At 40.9% G+C, this 18,167-nt stretch overlaps 1 non-coding gene and 1 pseudogene across 1 annotated transcript; one reads left to right on the top strand and one right to left on the bottom strand.

The window, feature by feature from the left end:
• Positions 1–775: 775 nt before the first annotated feature.
• Positions 776–837, bottom strand: LOC129030948 (U7 small nuclear RNA). Its single transcript, XR_008500839.1, has one exon. It is a non-coding gene; the product is annotated as a U7 small nuclear RNA (small nuclear RNA).
• A 3,333-nt stretch (positions 838–4,170) lies between these two features.
• On the top strand, positions 4,171–12,423 carry LOC134737884 (large ribosomal subunit protein eL21-like; annotated as a pseudogene).
• Positions 12,424–18,167: the final 5,744 nt, after the last annotated feature.

An 18,167-nucleotide genomic window follows, 5' to 3' on the forward strand; every position in this document is an offset into this window, starting at 1 on the left:
TAATTTTTTGTATTTTTAGTAGAGACGGGGTTTTACTATGTTGGCCAGGCTGGTCTTGAATGCCTGACCTTGTGATCCACCTGCCTCGGCCTCCCAAAGTGCTGGGATTACAGGCGTGAGTCACTGCGCCCGGATGAGTCTAATCTTTTAACCATTACACTATTGATATGATTTAAGAAATATGGGAAATATCCCTGTTGTAAATATACTGTCATGTGTCACTTAACATTGAGAATATGTTCTGAGAAATGCATTGTTAAGCAATTTTATCGTAGTGCAAACATATTAGACTGCACTTACACAAACCTAGATGGTATAGCCTACTACACATCCAGGTGATAGGGGATAACCTATCACTCCTAGGTTACAAACCTGCACAGCATGTTACTGTACTGAATACTGTAGGCAACTGTAACACAATGGTAAGTATTCGTGTATCTAGATATATCTAAACACAGAAAAGGTACAATAAAAATACAGTATTATAGTCTTATTTTGGGGGGCGGAGGATGGAGTCTCACCCTGCTGCCCAAGCTGCAGTGCAGAGGCATGATCCCGGCTCACTGCAACATCCGCCTCCTGAGTTCAAGCAATTCTCCTGCCTCAGCCTCCCGAGTAGCTGGGATTACAAGTGCCCACCACCACGCTTGGATAATTTTTGTATTTTTAGTAGAGATAGGGTTTCACCATGTTGGCCAGGCTGGTCTCAAACTCCTGACCTCAAGTGATCCACCCACCTTGGCCTCACAAAGTGCTGGGAGTCTTTTCTTTTATTTTGGGCTTTCTGGCAAAAACCAAAAAGCCTGCTAGACAAATTCTAAAAGAGCTGTAACACTGCTATTATAGTCTTATGGAACCACTATTATATTTGGTCTATCATTGATCAAAATGTCATTATGCGACACATAACTGTATTTCCCCATTATCTTTCAGGATATCTGAAATATTATGATTCATTTGGTCTTGACAGCATGTATTTCTGGGAAAAGTGAAGCTAACTCTTTTCAGAATCTAGGGAGAAAAAATCATTATGTTCTTTCTTTATTTCTATTACTAACACCTTACTTCAGACCACCATCATTTCTCACCTGGATTATGGCAACAGCCATCCAGCTGGTCTTCATGCTACCTTGGTTGGCTCCTTACAGTCTGTTCTCCACATTAGAGCCAGAATGATCTTCCCAAAATGCAGGTCTGATCATGTCACTCCCCTGCCTGAATGCTTTCAGGGGCTCCTGATTGTCTTCAGCATGGTCCACACTAGTGGTTCTCACACATTAGGCAAAACCTTATAAACACACAATTTTCATCATTCCCCCACTTTCCTAAAAGTAAATTCATATAGAAATGTGTGGATAGGCGAGGCATTGTGGCTCACACCTATAATCTTAACTCACTGGGAGGCTGAGACAGGAAGTTCGCTTGAGCCCAGGAGTTCGAGACCAGCCTGGGCAACACAGTGGGACCCTGTCTCTACCAAAAAAAAAAAAAATTAGCTAGGCATGGTGGCACACAACTGAGGTCCCAAGTACCCAAGTACTCGGGAGGGTGAGGTCGGAAGATTGCTCATGCCTGGGAGGTCAAGGCTACAGTGAGCCTTGGTTAGATCACTGTGCTCCTGCCTGGGCAACAACGCAAGACCCTGTCTCAAAAAAAAAAAAAAAAAATTGCCCACAGGCACTAGTGAGGGGCCTAACCGTACTCCCACACTCATATCTCTGTGAGCCTGATTAATTTTGCAGACCTCACAAAGCTCAGACTGCTCTGAGCCACTTTTCTCTGTTAACCCTGATTAGTTTGCCTTGGGCTTTAATCCTCATAAACTGCCTAAATACCCAACACTGTACATACAATGGTTTTTCTCAATAGTCTTTGTAGAAGCCACTTCCTCTGCCTGGAGCTCTTTCTTTCCAGCTTTATCTGACTAACTCCTTCTCATTCAGGTCCCTCTTTAGAAGTGCTTTCCTGGGGCAGTATGGCCATTTTCACGATATTAATTCTTTTATCCATGAGCATGGAATGTTCTTCCATTTGTTTGTGTCCTCTTTTATTTCATCGAACAGTGGTTTGTAGTTCTCCTTGAGGAGGTCCGTCACATCCCTCATAAGTTGGATTCCTAGGTATTTTATTCTCTTTGAAGCAATTGTGAATGGGAGTAATTTATAGATTCAATGCCATCCCCATCAAGCTACCAATGACTTTCTTCACAGAATTGGAAAAAACTACTTTAAAGTTCATATGGAACCAAAAAAGAGCCTGCATTGCCAAGACAATCCTAAGCAAAAAGAACAAAGCTGGAGGCATCAGGCTATCTGACTTCAAAGTATACTATAAGGCTACAGTAACTAAAACAGCATGGTACTGGTACCAAAACAGAGATATAGACCAATGGAACAGAACAGAGCCCTCAGAAATAATACATCTACAACCATCTGATCTTTGACAAACCTGACGAAAACAAGAAATGGGGGAAGGATTCCCTATTTAACAAATGGTGCTGGGAAAACTGGCTAGCCATATGTAGAAAGCTGAAACTGGATCCCTTCCTTAAACCTTATACAAAAATTAATTCAAGATGGATTAAAGACGTACATATTAGATCTAAAACCATAAAAACCCTAGAAGAAAACCTAGGCAATACCATTCAGGACACAGGCATGGGCAAGGACTTCATGACTAAAATGCCAAAAGCAATGGCAACAAAAGCTAAAATTGACAAATGGGATCTAATTAAACTAAAGAGCTTCTGCACAGCAAAAGAAACTACCATCAGAGTGAACAGGCAACCTACAAAATGGGAGAAAATTTTTGCAAGCTACTCATCTGACAAAGGGCTAATATCCAGAATCTACAAAGAACTTAAATTTACAAGAAAAAAATCAAATAACCCCATCAAAAAGTGGGCGAAGGATATGAACAGACACTTCTCAAAAGAAGACATTTATGCAGCCAAAAGACACATGAAAAAATGCTCATCATCACTGGCCATCAGAGAAATGCAAATCAAAACCACAATGAGATACCATCTCACAGCAGTTAGAATGGCGATCATTAAAAAGTCAGGAAACAACAGGTGCTGGAGAGGATGTGGAGGAATAGGAACACTTTTACACTGTCGGTGGGACTGTAAACTAGTTCAACCATTGTGGAAGACAGTGTGGCAATTCCTCAAGGATCTAGAACTAGAAATACCATTTGACCCAACAATCCCATTACTGGGCATATACTCAAAGGACTATAAATAATGCTGCTATAAAGACACATGCACACGTATGTTTATTGCAGCACTATTCACAATAGCAAAGACTTGGAACCAACCCAAATGTCCATCAATGATAGACTGGATTAAGAAAATGTGGCACATATGCACCATGGAATACTATGCAGCCATAAAAAAGGATGAGTTCATGTCCTTTGTAGGGACATGGATGAAACTGGAAACCATCATTCTAAGCAAACTATTGCAAGGACAGAAAACCAAACACTGCATGTTCTCACTCATAGGTGGGAATTGAACAATGAGAACATTTGGACACAGGGTGGGGAACATCACACACCGGGGCCTGATGTGGGGTGGGGGGAGGGGGGAGGGATAGCATTAGGAGATATACCTAATGTAAATGATGAGTTAATGGGTGCAGCACACCAACATGGCACATGTATACATATGTAACAAACCTGCATGTTGTGCACATGTACCCTAGAACTTACAGTATAATAATTAAAAAAAAAAAAAAAAAAGAAGTGCTTTCCTCCAAGAAGCCTTCCCTGACACCAATGAGACATAACCTGCTGAACTTCCTCTGTTATAGTACATGTCACACTACGTCTGTGCCCCTTACTGCTTTGGCCACCTCCTAGAGGATGAGTTTTTTGAGGGCATAGAGTATGTTGTGGTCACTGTCACACACACAATGATTGCCACAGATCTAACCTTCATAATGAAAAAGAAAAGGAAATTGGAGAGCTTCAGTGACTAATTTGGGTGAACTTGTTTATATTTCTACTGAAGGAAACTTTGGGAAAGGAAAATAATGAGGTTGGGAGTACTAAAGGTCAGTTATTATTTTTTAGAAACATTATTTTGGAAATGTGTAAAAATGAAAAAAAATACACATATTTTGAAAGTATTAAAATGGCCTTTCGGCTGGAACCGCCATCTTCCAGTAATTCGCCAAAATAATGAACACAAGGGGAAAGAGGAGAGGCACTAGGTAGATATTCTCTAGGCCGTTTAGAAAACGTGGAGTTGTTCCTTCGGCCATGTAGATGTAAATCTGTGGCAGGCCAATTCTCCCTGACAATCGCACAGACGGGGCTGCATGACAGTCACACAGACAGGCCTGCATAGCACTCTAGTTAGACAGACAGGTTTCCATAGCACTGCCTTAACACTGAGCAAATAGTTAAACCTAGGGAAATCAGTGCCCAGACATCAAAGCTAGAAATGAAACATATGGTCAGTAGGAGCCTTGCATGGGCTTCTCCCTAACCTGGAGCAAACCAAAATAATAGAGACAGTCATACATTCCTTGTGCCAGGAGTCGACGAAATCTGAGACAAGTCAAGGTAACAGAGGCAGCTGTTTGAATAGATTCACTGGAGAGTCTAAGGCAGCTCGCCAGGCCAAGCCGTAAAGGAGATAAGATAGAAATAATCACTCCAGTATCACAGTAGACAGGCCTTGAAGGTACTGGGGCCCCCACGGTTTAATCGGACTTAGCAAGCATTTTTTGCCTCCGACCTTCTAATTGAAACAAAATTAGTTACCAATAGACTTAGGTGAATATTAGACTGCTCTTGGGCTCATAACCTCAACCTACATAAGCACTAAGAAAATTGTAACACTTTGAAATGGTCTGGTGGAATTATCTCCAGCATTCTCCCTGTATCTGGTTACAGCAATAAATTCCCTTCTTTCCTAGTTTGTCTGCTTCTCGTTATTGGTGGGCCTCGAGAAAACAAAGCCGGACCCAGCTTGGTTCTGGGAACAAATCTGTAAGAAAGGTGATATTGTAGACATCAAAGGAGTGGGCACTGTTCAAATAGGAATGCCCCCCAAGTGTCACCATGGCTAAACTGGAAGAGCCTACAATGTTCCCCAGCATGCTGTTGGCATTGTTGTAAACAAACAAGTTAAGGGCAAGATTCCTGCCAAGAGAATTAACGTGGGTATTAAGCACATTAAGCACTCTACAAGCTAAGATAGTTTCCTGAAACGCATGAAGGAAAATGATCAGAAAAAGAAGGAAGCCAAAGAAAAAGTTACCTGGATTCAACTGAAGCACCAGTCAGCTCCACCCAGAGAAGACACTGTGAGAGAACCAATGGGAAGGAGCCTGAGTTGCTGGAACCACTTCCCTATGAATTCATGCATAATACATATATACACATATATGTGTGTATACATATACACACATATGTGTGTATATATATGTATATATGTATATATATGACCTCTGGACTGTAAAAAAAAGTAATAAAATGTAAGAAACCTGGTAAATATGACCTCAGGTAGGTCATCAAGGTAAACATCAACAGTGAGAGGTTATGCTGGTAGTATGTACCCTTGATATGTGTGATGAAAATGGTACTCCACCTCTGTCGTTTTTGTAGGAGTGAAGGGAAAACTTCCTCTTCACACTCTGAAGGTTCACTGAAAAATCAACTGACAAAGGGCAGATTTTTTTTTCTTTTTCTGAGACAGGATTTCCCTCTGTCACCTAGGCTAGAGTACAGTGGTATGATCATGGCTTACCACAGCCTCAGCTTTCCAGGGTGAAGCCATGCTCCTACCTCAGCCTCCTGAGTAGCTGGGACCACAGGCAAGCACCACCATACCTGGCTAATTTTTTAAATATATATATTTTATAGATATGAGGTCTCACTATCTTACCCAAAGTGGTCTCAAACTGCTGAGTCAAGTGATCCTCCAGCCACCAGTTCTCAAAATGCTGGGATTACAGAAGTAAACCACTGTGCCGAGCAAGATTAATAGGGGAAATGGTGTGCAAATTTATTAACGTGTGCAGGGAAGAACCACAGAGTGTTTCCCAACTATGCAATGAACTACAGATGGTTATATGCCCTTCTTTTTAGGGGAAAGGGAGATGGGGAAGAGTGGATGATTTTAGGAGAGTAGTAAATGATATTTACGGGAATTCAATGGGACCGAAGAACATACAATGGCCTGGGACAAAGTCTATTGGATCTGCTGAGAGAACAATGTGACAAAAGTCTGTCCATCCAGGTGTGTTGACAGACTTCAGTCTTTCTTCCTGTGATTTGAGTTCAGTTAATAAAAACTCAAAGAAGGTACCAGAAGTAACTGTTTTCTTCTTTGGTGGGTCTGGACTTTAAGTAGATGAGGGAACTTCAGAGAACATCATCCCGTGTTTACAGAGAGAAAAAAAGATTGAGAGCCAGGAGGCTGAGGGGAATTGCCGGGAAAGTCAGAGAGACCTTGAGGCTTTTTCTTCAATTCAGCATGTCAGAATGCCATATTTTGGAGTATTGGTTTCTAAGTCCCAACATTCTCCTCCCCTTAACCGATAAACCCAGTCTAATAATAAGAAAAACGTTAGACAAATTCCAGTTGAAGAATATTCTACAAAATATCTGATGAGTAGTCTTCAAAACTATCAGGGTCATTAAAAACAAGAAAAGTCTGAGAAATTGCCATAGCCAAGAGTAGCCCAAAGAAACATAATGACTGAGGCCAGGCACGGTGGCACATGCTTATAATCCCAGCACTTTGGGAGGCCAAGGTAGGCAGATCACCTGAGCTCATGAGTTCGAGACCAGCCTGGTCAACATGGTGAAACCCTATCTCTACTAAAAATACAAAAATTAGCCGGGTGTGGTGGCAGGCACCTGTAACCCCAGCTACTTGGGAGGCTGAGGCAGGATAATCACTTGAACCCAGGAGGTGGAGGTTGCAGCAGTGAGCCGAGGTTGTGACATTGCACTCCAGCCTGGACAACAGTGTGAGACTCTGTCTCAAAAAAAAAAAAAAAAAGAAAGAAAGAAAGAAAGAAACATGATGACTAAATATAATCTGGTATCCTAGATGGGATTCTGAAACAGAAAAAGGACATTAGGTAAAACCTAAAGAAATCTGAATAAAGTATGGACTTTTATTCATAATAATGTATCAATATTGGTTCATGAATTATAACAAATATACCAAGAAGTAGGGAAGAACAGATTTCCTCACCCATTGCAAGGTTTATGGCTGAGACCTCTATAACGAAAGACAGATTAACAAGAGAAAAGCATAACAAAATTATTTAGTATAAGTTTTATGTGACATGAGAGCTTTCAGAAATGAGAAGACCCAGAAAAACTGTGTATTTTTATGATAGTCTGAAGTATGATTGGAAGACAAACAGGTATGATGGAATGGTAACAAACTGGGAGGAATTAGGCTCGTTTGTTCAGTTTCTTCTTGGCATCCCTGTTTGATATTTCTTCCCTGGGATATAGGGCAGGACACCTGTTACATGACAGCCTTCTAGGGGAAAAGGAGGGAAAAGGCCAGAGAGTGACCCTCCAAGTTTTTATGGTCTGCTTCAGGGGAGAAAAGGGGTGAAGGAAATTCTAGTTTTTATGGCTTGCTTTAGGGGAGAAAGGCACAAGAGAAGGTCAAAGAGACCCTCCTGCTTCTGCTGTCTTCTCAGTTTTCAAACTACCCTATTTCAGGACATTATGTTCTGAGCCCCAACAATGCTAATGTTAATAATAGAGGAAACTGGCTACAGGATATATGTGAACTCACTCTACTATCTTGGCAATTTTTCAGTAAACCTCAAACTGTTGTTGGAGAATGGATAATGTTTGGTTACATGGTAAGTTCTTTGGTGGTGATTTCTGAGGTTTTGGCACACACATCACCCGAGCAGTGTACACTGTACCCAGTGTGTTGTCTTTTATCCCTCGCTCCCCTCCCACCCTTCCCCTCAAGTCCCTAAAGGCCATTGTATCATTCTTATGCCTTTGCATCCTTATAACTTAGCTCCGATTTCTAAGTGAGAACACACGATGTTTGGTTTTTCCTTTCCTGACCTACTTCATTTAAAATAATGGTCTGCAATTGTGTCCAGGTTGCTGCAAATGCCATTATTTCATTTCCTTTTATGGCTGAGTAGTATTCTATGGTATAGATATATGACTTTCTTTATTCAGCCATTGATTGGTGGGCATTTGGGCTGGTTCCATATTTTTGCAATTGCGAATTGTGCTGCTATAAACAAGCATGTGCAAGTGTCTTTTTCATATAATGACTTATTTTCCTCTGGGTAGATACCCAGTAATGGGATTGCTGGATCAAATGGTAGATCTAATTTTAGTTCTTTAAAGAATCTCCACACTGTTTTCCATAGTGGTTGTACTAGTTTACATTCCCACCAGCAGTGTAAAAGTGTTCCCTTTTCACCACATCCATGCCAACATCTATTTTTTTTTTATTTTTTAATTATGGTTATTGTTGCTGGTATCATATTGTGGTTTTGATTTGCATTTCACTAATAATTAGTGATGTTGAGCATTTTTTCATGTTTGTTGGCCATTTATATATCTTCTTTTGAGAACTGTCTATTCATGTCCTTAGCCCACTTTTTAATGGGATTGTTTGGTTTTTTCTTGCTAATTTGAGTTCCTTGTAGATTCTGGACATTAGCCCTTTGTCAGATGCATAGTTTGCAAAGATCTTCTCCCACTCTGTGGATTGTCTATCTGTTTGTTTGTTTGTTTGTTTGTTTGTTGAGACAGAGTCTCGCTCTGCCACCCAGGCTGGAGTGCAGTGGTGCAATCTCAGCTCACCGCAACCTCCACCTCCTGCGTTCAAGTGATTCTCCTGCCTCACCCTCCCAAGTAGCTGGGACTACAGGCGCCTGCCATCATGCCTGGCTACTTTTTGTATTTTTAATGGAGATGGGGTTTCACCATGTTGGCCAGGCTGGTCTCAAATTCCTGACCTCAGGTGATCCTCCTGCCTCGGCCTCCCAAAGTGCTGGGATTACAGGCATGAGCCACCATGCCTAGTCAGGGTTGTCTGTTTACTCTGCTGATTATTTCTTTTGCTGTGCAGAAGCTTTTTAGTTTAATTAAGTCCCATCTATTTATCTTTGTTTTTGTTGCATTTGCATTTGGGTTCTTAGTCATGATGTCTTAGACTAAGACAATGTCTAGAAGGGTTTTTCTGATGTTATCTTTCAGAATTTTTATGGTTTCAGGTTGTATATTTAAGTCTTTGATCCATCTTGAGTTGATTTTTTTATAAGGTAAGAGAGGAGAATCCAGTTTCATTATTCCACATGTAGCTTGCTAATTATTCCAGCACCATTTGTTGAATAGGATGTCCTTTCCCCACTTTATGTTTTTGTTTGCTTTGTTGAAGATCAGTGGCTGTAAGTACTTGGCTTTCTAGGTTCTCTATTCTGTTCTGCTGGTCTATGTGCCTATTTTTATGCCAATACCATGCTGTTTTGGTGACTATAGCCTTATAGTATAGTTTAAAGTCAGGTAATGTGATGCCTCCAGATGTGTTCTTTTTGCTTAGTCTTACTTTGGCTATATGGTTTCTTTTTGGTTCCATATGAATTTTAGGATTTTTTTTTCTAGTTCTGTGAAGAAGGATGAGAATGGCATTGAATTTGTAGACTGCTTTTTACAGTATGGTCATTTTCACAATATTGATTCTACCCATCCAGGAGTATGGGATGTGTTTCCATTTGTTTATGTAGTCCCCAATTTCTTTCAGCAGTGTTTTGTAGTTTTCCTTGTAGAGGTCTTTCATCTCCATAGTTAGGTATATTCCTAAGTTTTTTTGTTTTGTTTTGTTTTGTTTTGTTTTGCAGCTATTATAAAATGGGTTGAGTTATTGATTCGATTCTCAGCTTGGTTGCTGTTGCTGTATAGCAGTACTACTGATTTGTGTACACTGATTTTTGTATTCTGAAGCTTTACTGAATTCACTTATCAGTTCTAGGGGCTTTTTGGATGAGTCTTTAGAGTTTTCTAGGTATATGATCATATCATCAGGAAACAGCAACAGTTTGATTTCCTCTTTAGCAATTGGATGCCCTCGATTTCTTTCTCTTGTATGACTGTGCTGGCTAGGACTTGCGGTACTATGTTGAATAGAAGTGGTGAAAGAAGGCATCCTTGTTTTGTTCCAGTTTTCAGGGGGAATGCTTTCAACTTTTCCCCACTCAGTATAATGTTGGCTGTGGGTTTGTCATATATGGCTTTTATTACCTTAAGGTATGTCCCTTCCATGCCAATTTTGTGAGGGTTTTAATAATAAAGGGATGCTGGGTTCTGTCAAATGCTTTTTCTGCATCTATTAAGATGATCACGTGGTTTTTGTTTTTAATTCTGTTTATGTGGTGTATCACATTTATTGATTTGTGTATGTTAAACTGTCCCTGCATCCCTGGTATGAAACCCACTTGATCATGGTGGATTATCTTTTTGTGTGTGTGTGACAGAGTCTTGATCTGTTGCTCAGGCTGGAGTACAGTGACGGGATCTCGGCTGAATGCAATCTCTGCCTCTCAGGTTCAATTGATTCTTCTGCCTCAGCCTCCTGAGTAGGTGGGACTACCGGCGCGTGCCACAACACCCAGCTAATTTTTTTTTTGTATTTTTAGTAGAGATGGGGTTTTGCCATGTTAGCTAGGACTCCTGACCTCAGGTAATCCCCCACTTTAGCCTCCCAAAGTGCTGGGATTACAGGCGTGAGCCACCGCACTCCGCTGGATTATCTTTTTGATATGCTGTTAGATTCAGTTAGCTAGTATTTTGCTGAGGATTTTTGCATCTATGTTCATCAAGGGATATTGGTCTGTATTTTCTTTTTTTGTTATGTCCTTTCCTGGTTTGGGTTTTAGTTTGATACTGGCTTCCTTGAATGATTTAGGAAAGATTCCCTCTTTATCTTTTGGAATACTGTCAACAGAATTGGTACCACTTCTTCTTTGAATGTCTGTTGAATTCAGCTGTGAATCCATCTGGTCCTGGACATTTTTTTATTGGCAATTTTTTTTTACCATTTCAATCTCACTGCTTGTTATTGGTCTGTTCAGAGTTTCTATTTCTTCCTGATTTAATCTAGCAGGATTGTATGTTTCCAGGAAAAAAACTTTAAGTTTATTTTTAAAAATTTGGCAAAAATACACACAATACCCAAAAATGGTGTATAAATGCAGTAAGCCCATGAAAGGATACTCAACACCTTTAGTCACAGACAAATGCAAATCAAGTCACAGTGCAATACTATTAGCAATACACTAAACTGGTTAAAATGTAAAAGACTGGAAAACTCAAGGGTTCATGTGGATATAAAGCACCTGAAATTCTCAAACATTGACTACAGGAAAACAAAATGATACAATTGCTCTAAAAGTCAGGTTGGCTGTCATCCCAGATACTCAGGAGGCTGAGGCAAAAGGACTACTTGAGCCTAGGAGTTTGAGACCAGGCTAGACAACATAGGGAGACCCCTCTCTTAAAAAAAATTACTGTGAGCATATTCTCACTCATAGGTGGGAATTGAACAATGAGAACACATGGACACAGGAAGGGGAACATCACACTTCAGGGACTGTTGTGGGTTGGGGGGAGGGAGGAGGGATAACATTGGGAGATATACCTAATGCTAGATGACGAGTTGGTGGGTGCAGTGCACCAGCATGGCACATGTATACATATGTAACTTACTGCACATTGGGCACATGTACCATAAAACCTAAAGTATAATAATAATAATAATAATAATAATTACAATAAAAGAAAAAAAAAAAAAGAAAAAAGAAAAAGAAAAGAAAAGAAACAACAACAAAAAAAAAAAAAAAAAAAAAAAAATTACTGTGACATTTCTTATAAAGTTAAACACATACTTTCCATAAGAGCTACCAATTTCACTTCTGGGTAATTACTCAAGAATAATAAAATATATGGTCACAATCCACACACACACATAAAATGTGAAATGAAATGATCAACAATAAAAAAGCATAATCACCTGGAAGTTAACAATTCTTTGAAAGGTTATGAGGCTATGCATGCTGGGTATAGGAAAGAAAAAATATTTTTTCTTCTACCCTTTTTGGTCAGGCTGGGTCTCAAAAACAAAAGACAGATTAACAAGAGAAAAGAATACAAATTTATTTAATGTAAGTTTTATATGATATGGGAGCCTTAATAAGGAAAACCAGAGCTGAAGAAGCAGTTAAACCTGTGTGTTTTAACACTAGGTTTGATGAAGATTGGAAAGTTGTGAAAAATATGATAGGACAAAAGGGGTATGAGCTAAGGAAAATAAACTGGGGAAACAGCAAGGCCTGTCCATTCGGATTCCTCTTGGGGGGCGTCTCTCCATCTTCAGAGACAAGGGCAATGGAGAGGGCACCTCTTGCCTGAGAGTCCTACGACCTGCTTCAGTGAATGGTCAGAGAGTCCTTTCTGCATCTACCACTTCTCAAATTCCTTCAGCTTAAATTTTAAATATGGGCCTGGCACAGCGGCTCATGCCTGGGTAATCCCAACACTTTGGGAGGCTGAGGTGGGAGGGTTGCTTGAGCTCAGAAGTTCAAGACCACCCTGTGCAACATAGGGAGACCCCACATCTACTTAAAAAAAAAAAAATTAGCCGAGCATGGTGGCACCTGCCTATACTCCCAACTACTCGGAAGGCTGAGGCAGGAGGACCACTTGAGCCCATAAGTTCAAGGCTGCAGTGAGCTATTATCATGCCACTGTACTCTAGCATGGGTGACAGAGTGAGACCCTGTCTCAAAACAAAACAAAATAAAAGCCCAAAATATTAAATATGACAGGTCACCATATTTTGGGGTAGCAAATCCTGAACTCTGTCAGGGGTAAGATGTCATGATATCTACAACTTCTCAAATAATTTAACAAAAGAAAAAAGGAAGGAGGGAAGGAAGGAAAGAAGGGAGGGAGGGAAGGAGAGAGGGAAAAAAGTAAATGTGGCAAGACATTCAAAATTGGTGAATCAAGATGACAAATATATGAGTTGTATTCTTGCAACTTTTCTATAGATTTGAAAATTTTCAGAATAGGAAGTTGTGGGGGAAAGCAAGCTCAGTAATACCACTGGTAAGATGATAGGGATTTCTCTAGGGGTCATTTTTTTATTTTTTACTTGACTCACTGGCTCAAGGCTGGCCAAAGTATTTATGTTGCCAAAGCACTTAAAATGTGCCTGTCTTCACAGAACAGTCTGTTCTCACTGTTTATTAAGAGTTGCCCAGATGGTTCAACTAAATTTAGGATTATGTGTTTAACACCAGTACAACCCAGTTGTAAAATAAAAAGCTCCCTCATATAACTTCTTTTGTACTCCATGACTCCAAAAAATGCTCAATGTATTTGTCCAGTTGTTTTGGATTATGTGGACATTTGTATTCAGGATCAATTTTAAAAGAAAGCAGAGAAGGCAATAAATATGTTTATGTCAACAATGCTACTGTTGCTTGGACATTTCTGGGAACCCCACTTTTGTGCTTCAGAGCCTTTTAAGAACCTCATAATAAAATTAGTGTAGTTATTTTAAATACATGCACATTTTATTTTTGATGAAACAGGATCAGAACAAGTGATCACCCAACTTATTTACTGTAGAATATAATAAATTCCTCTTCAAAGATTTTAGACTGTAAATTGTTAAGTACAATGAGTTCTGAGATCCTCTCCAAAGAACCAATGTATCAGTATGTTCAGCTCCCCTGTTCTTCATTCTCCATTTTAAAGTTTAACTTCCTCATTCTCCTTGCCCCTAGTTTCAGTAAACAATCTTTTCCACCAGTTCTAATCAGTAGTTCACATCTATTCCCCTGGTCACCTGCTCCGTCCTGAGTCACCCATGGTCAGCTGCTCTGACCTGAATCATCCCAAGTCACCTGTTCTGTAACCACACTTTGTGCCAAACCACTCACCCTACCACTCTGGCTCATACCCCTGCTCTTTAAAACAGCCAATCAAAATTAGCTTAGACTGTGCGGTTCAGCCCTAGCCAAGAGGGGAACAACACAGCAGTAGGGGCTACCTGCATCAGGAATAAAACCCCTTCCCCTCCCTTGTTTAAATGTGCTCTCGCCATTGCTCCATCTGCGAGTTGCACCCTTCTATAGAAGTAAAAATTGCCTTGCTGAGAAACTTAAATTTATGTTCGAGCGCTATTTCCTTGTGGCACCAAAAATTTATTTTAACATTTACCATTCTTTAACACAAATGACCTTTGGTATTTCTGAAAAATCAAGTCTATCTTAACAAATTAAAATTTGCAACATAGATGCTATTCAAAAAGCTTCTCATGTTTCTAAAATTAAACAAGAAACAAAATAAGAGCTCCAAAACTATTTTAGGCCAGGGATTGGTAAACTTTTTCTGTATATATTCAGATGATAAATATTTTAGGCTTTGTGGGTCATATGGAGTCTCTCACAACTAATCAACACTGCTGTCGCAAGAAAGCAGCTGTAGACAATACTTAAATGAGTGAGTTTAGATGTGTTCCAATAATTTTATTTACAGGAGCAGTTTGTGGGTATTTAGCTCACAGTCCGTAGTTTGCCCACCCTTTTTTTAGGTAATGACAGGATAATTGCACTAACTTTATAGCCTTCCATTGTGACAGCAATTACTGAGTTATGTAATTTTTGGCTTTTTTTTTTTAAGCAAACATTTGACCCACTGTTTTATAGTCTCTGGTAGGGCATTTTAAAACCTTGTTTAGGAGCATTATTTTTTAAATAATTTAAAGAAAGTATTGTACTGATACTTCCTCTCCCAGAGGGAAAACAATTACAACACAATTACAGTTTTATCAATTCAATCAGCAGGAACTGTATTCTGATTAAGAAGCATCATTAAGCCAGGCATGGTGGCTCACACCTGTAATCACAGCACTTTGGAAGGCTGAGACTGGCGAATCACCTGAGGTCAGGAGTTCGAGACCAGCCTGACCAACATGGCTAAACCCCATCTCTACTAAAAATACAAAAATTAGCCAGGCATGGTGGTGGGCACCTGTAATCCCAGCTACTCAGGAGGCTGAGGCAGGAGAATCCCTTGAACCCAGGAGGTTTCAGTGAGCTGAGATTGCACCATTGTACTCCAGCATCGGCAAAAGAGTGAGACTCCGTCTCAAAAACAAACAAACAAAAAAGGAAGCATCATTCAAAAGAAAAGGCCAGGTGCAGTGGCTCATGCCTGTAATTCCAGCACTTTGGAAGGCCGAGGCAGGTGGATCACCTGAGGTCAGGAGTTCGAGACCAACCTGATCAACATGGTAAGACCCCATCTCTACCACAAATACAAAAATTAGCCAGGCATGGTGGCTCATGCTTGTAATCCCAGCTACTCGGGAGGCTGAGGCAGGACAATCACTTGAACCCGGGAGGCAGAGGCTGCAGTGAGCTGAGATCATGCCACTGCACTCTAGCCTGGGTGACAGAGTGAGACTCCATCTCAAAATAATAATAATAATAATAATAATAAAAGCACAGGGGCCAGGAATGGTGGCTCATGCCTGTAATCTCAGCATATGGGAAGGCTGAGGTAGGTGAATTGCTTGAGCCCAGGAGTTTGAGATTAGCCTGGGCAGTACGCAAAACGAGGCCGGAGGATTGGTTGAGCCCAGGAGGTTGAGGTTGTAGTGAACCATGATTGCACCACTGCATTCCAGCCTGGGTGACAGAGTGAGACTGTGTGTCAAAAAAATAAAATTAAAATAAAGGCCAAGCTCAGTGGCTCATCCCTGTAATCCTAGCACTTTAGGAAGCCGAGGCAGGAGGACAACTTGAAGATAGCAGCTCAAGACCAGCCTGGGTGACATAGGGAGACCCGCATCTCCACAAAAAATATTTTTAAAAATTAGCGAAGTGTGGTGGCGTGCACCTATAGGCCCAGCTACTAAGGAGGCTGAGGTGGAAGGATTGCTTGAGCCCGGGAGGTCGAAGCTGCAGTGAGCCATGATTGTGCCACCGCACTCCAACCTGGGTGACAGAGCAAGGCCTTGTTGCCAAAAAAATAAATAAATAATAATAATAATAAAATAGGCCAGGCGTGGTGGCACACGCCTGTAATCTCAGCACTTTGGGAGGCCAAGGCAGGTGGATCACTTGAGGTCAGGAGTTTGAGACCAGCTTGGCCTTAGTGAAACCCTATCTCTTCAAAAAATACAAAAATTAGCCAGGTGTGGTGGTGCACACCTGTAATCCCAGCTACTCAGGAGGCTGAGGCAGGAGAATCGCTTGAACCTGGGAGACGGACGTTGTAGTGAGCCGAGATGGAGCCATTACACTCCAGCCTGGGCGACAGAGTAAGACTCTGTCTCAAAAAGGAAATAAATTAAAAGTATTTACCCAGATAGTGATTGATTTTGCAAATGCTTAATATAAAGAGCAAAAGCCATAAGCAGTTCTATTTTGTATTTTATTTCTACTTATTTATTTTTGTAGAGAAGGGGTCCCGCTATGTTGTCCAGGTTGTTCTCAAACTCTTAACCTCAAGTGATTCTCCCACCTCAGCCTCCCAAAGTGCTGGGATTACAAGCATGAGCCACCACACCTAGCTCCCCACTCCCCCTTTTTTTTTAACCTGTGCCTTTTATTCTGTTCATCTGGCAACAATTAATTGAATAAATTATTACAATGTTCACACTGTCAAAAGAAAAAAGACATCAGAAAGAGCCTGATTTAAAGTTTTGTGTTCATTGGGTTCTTTTTTTCCCTTTTGATGTTTTCTTTCCCACTATACCAGCGGCTGTCAAGTATGGTCCTTGAATCAGTGACATCAGCGTGACATGGGAACCTAATGGAAATACAAATTCTTGGGCCTCACCCACTTCAGACCTCCTGATCAGAAACTCTGGGGATGGGTCTCAGTGAAACCCTCTAAGTGATACTGATGCTTACATAGGTTTGAGAACTGCTTGTCTACATCTAGGTAGATGGCTACCTAGCTATTGCAATACAGAAGAAAACGTGCTCTGGGTTGCTAGGTTACAGCACAGGTCCATCGTCTCCCCACGTTCAGTAGATCTAAAGGAGGGGAGCTCAGATCTAACGGAGGGGAGAGTGAAGATGTGCTTTCAAATAGGAGCACTGGCCAGGTGCAGTGGCTCACACCTGTAATCCCAGTACTTTGGGAGACCAAGGAGTGAGGATCACATGAGGCTAGGAGTTCAAGACCATCCAAGACAACAAAGTGAGACCATGTTTTGAAAAAAAAAAATTTTAAATACAACAAATAGAAACACACACTCACTCATAACTGCAACTCCTTCCACTCACCCCTGACTACCAAACCCACACACACATAATACAGTAGCATGTGAGATGCCTATACTTACTCACTCAGCAAAAGATCAAGGACCAATAATACAAGATGGAGATAAAGGAATACTATTTTTCATAAGAATTACAGAGCCATTGACTCCTGAACTACGTCTATCTATAACATTGGATGCAATAGTATAAGAAATATATTATAAAGAAATTTCTATGGGCTGAATGTGTTTTCCAAAATTCATATGTTGAAACTTAATGGCCTGGCCAGGCGCAGGGGCACATGCCTATAATCCCAGCACTTTGGGAGGCTGAGGTGGGCAGATCACTTGAGGTCAGGAGTTCGAGATCAGCCTGGCCAACATGGTGAAACCCCATCTCTACTAAAAATACAAAAATTAGCCAGGCGTGGTGGTGCACACCTATAATCCCACCTACTTGGGAGGCTGAGGCAGGAGAATCACTGAACCCGGGTGGCAGAGGCTGCAGTAAACTGAGATGGTGCCACTGCACAGACTGAGACTCTGTCTCAAAAAAAAAAAAAAAAAAAAAAGAAAGAAAAGAAAAGAAACTTAACGGCCAATATGATAGTATAAAGAGAGGGGGCCTTTAGGAGGTAATTAAGACATGAGAGCTGATCCCTCATGGATGTGATACAGGCCCTTACAGAAGAGCTTGAGTGAGTGGGTCCATTTGCTTTTGCTCCTCTGCTACGTGAGGACAGTGCTTGTTCCCTTGTGCTCTTTTCAATCCTTCTGCCATGTGAGAATCAGCAAGAAGGTCCTCAAAAGACACTGAAGGGCCGGGCGCGGAGGCTCACGCCTGTAATCCCAGCGCTTTGGAAGGCTGAGA

Source organism: Pongo pygmaeus, chromosome 12, assembly GCF_028885625.2.
Source record: "Pongo pygmaeus isolate AG05252 chromosome 12, NHGRI_mPonPyg2-v2.0_pri, whole genome shotgun sequence".
Taxonomy (NCBI): domain Eukaryota; kingdom Metazoa; phylum Chordata; class Mammalia; order Primates; family Hominidae; genus Pongo; species Pongo pygmaeus.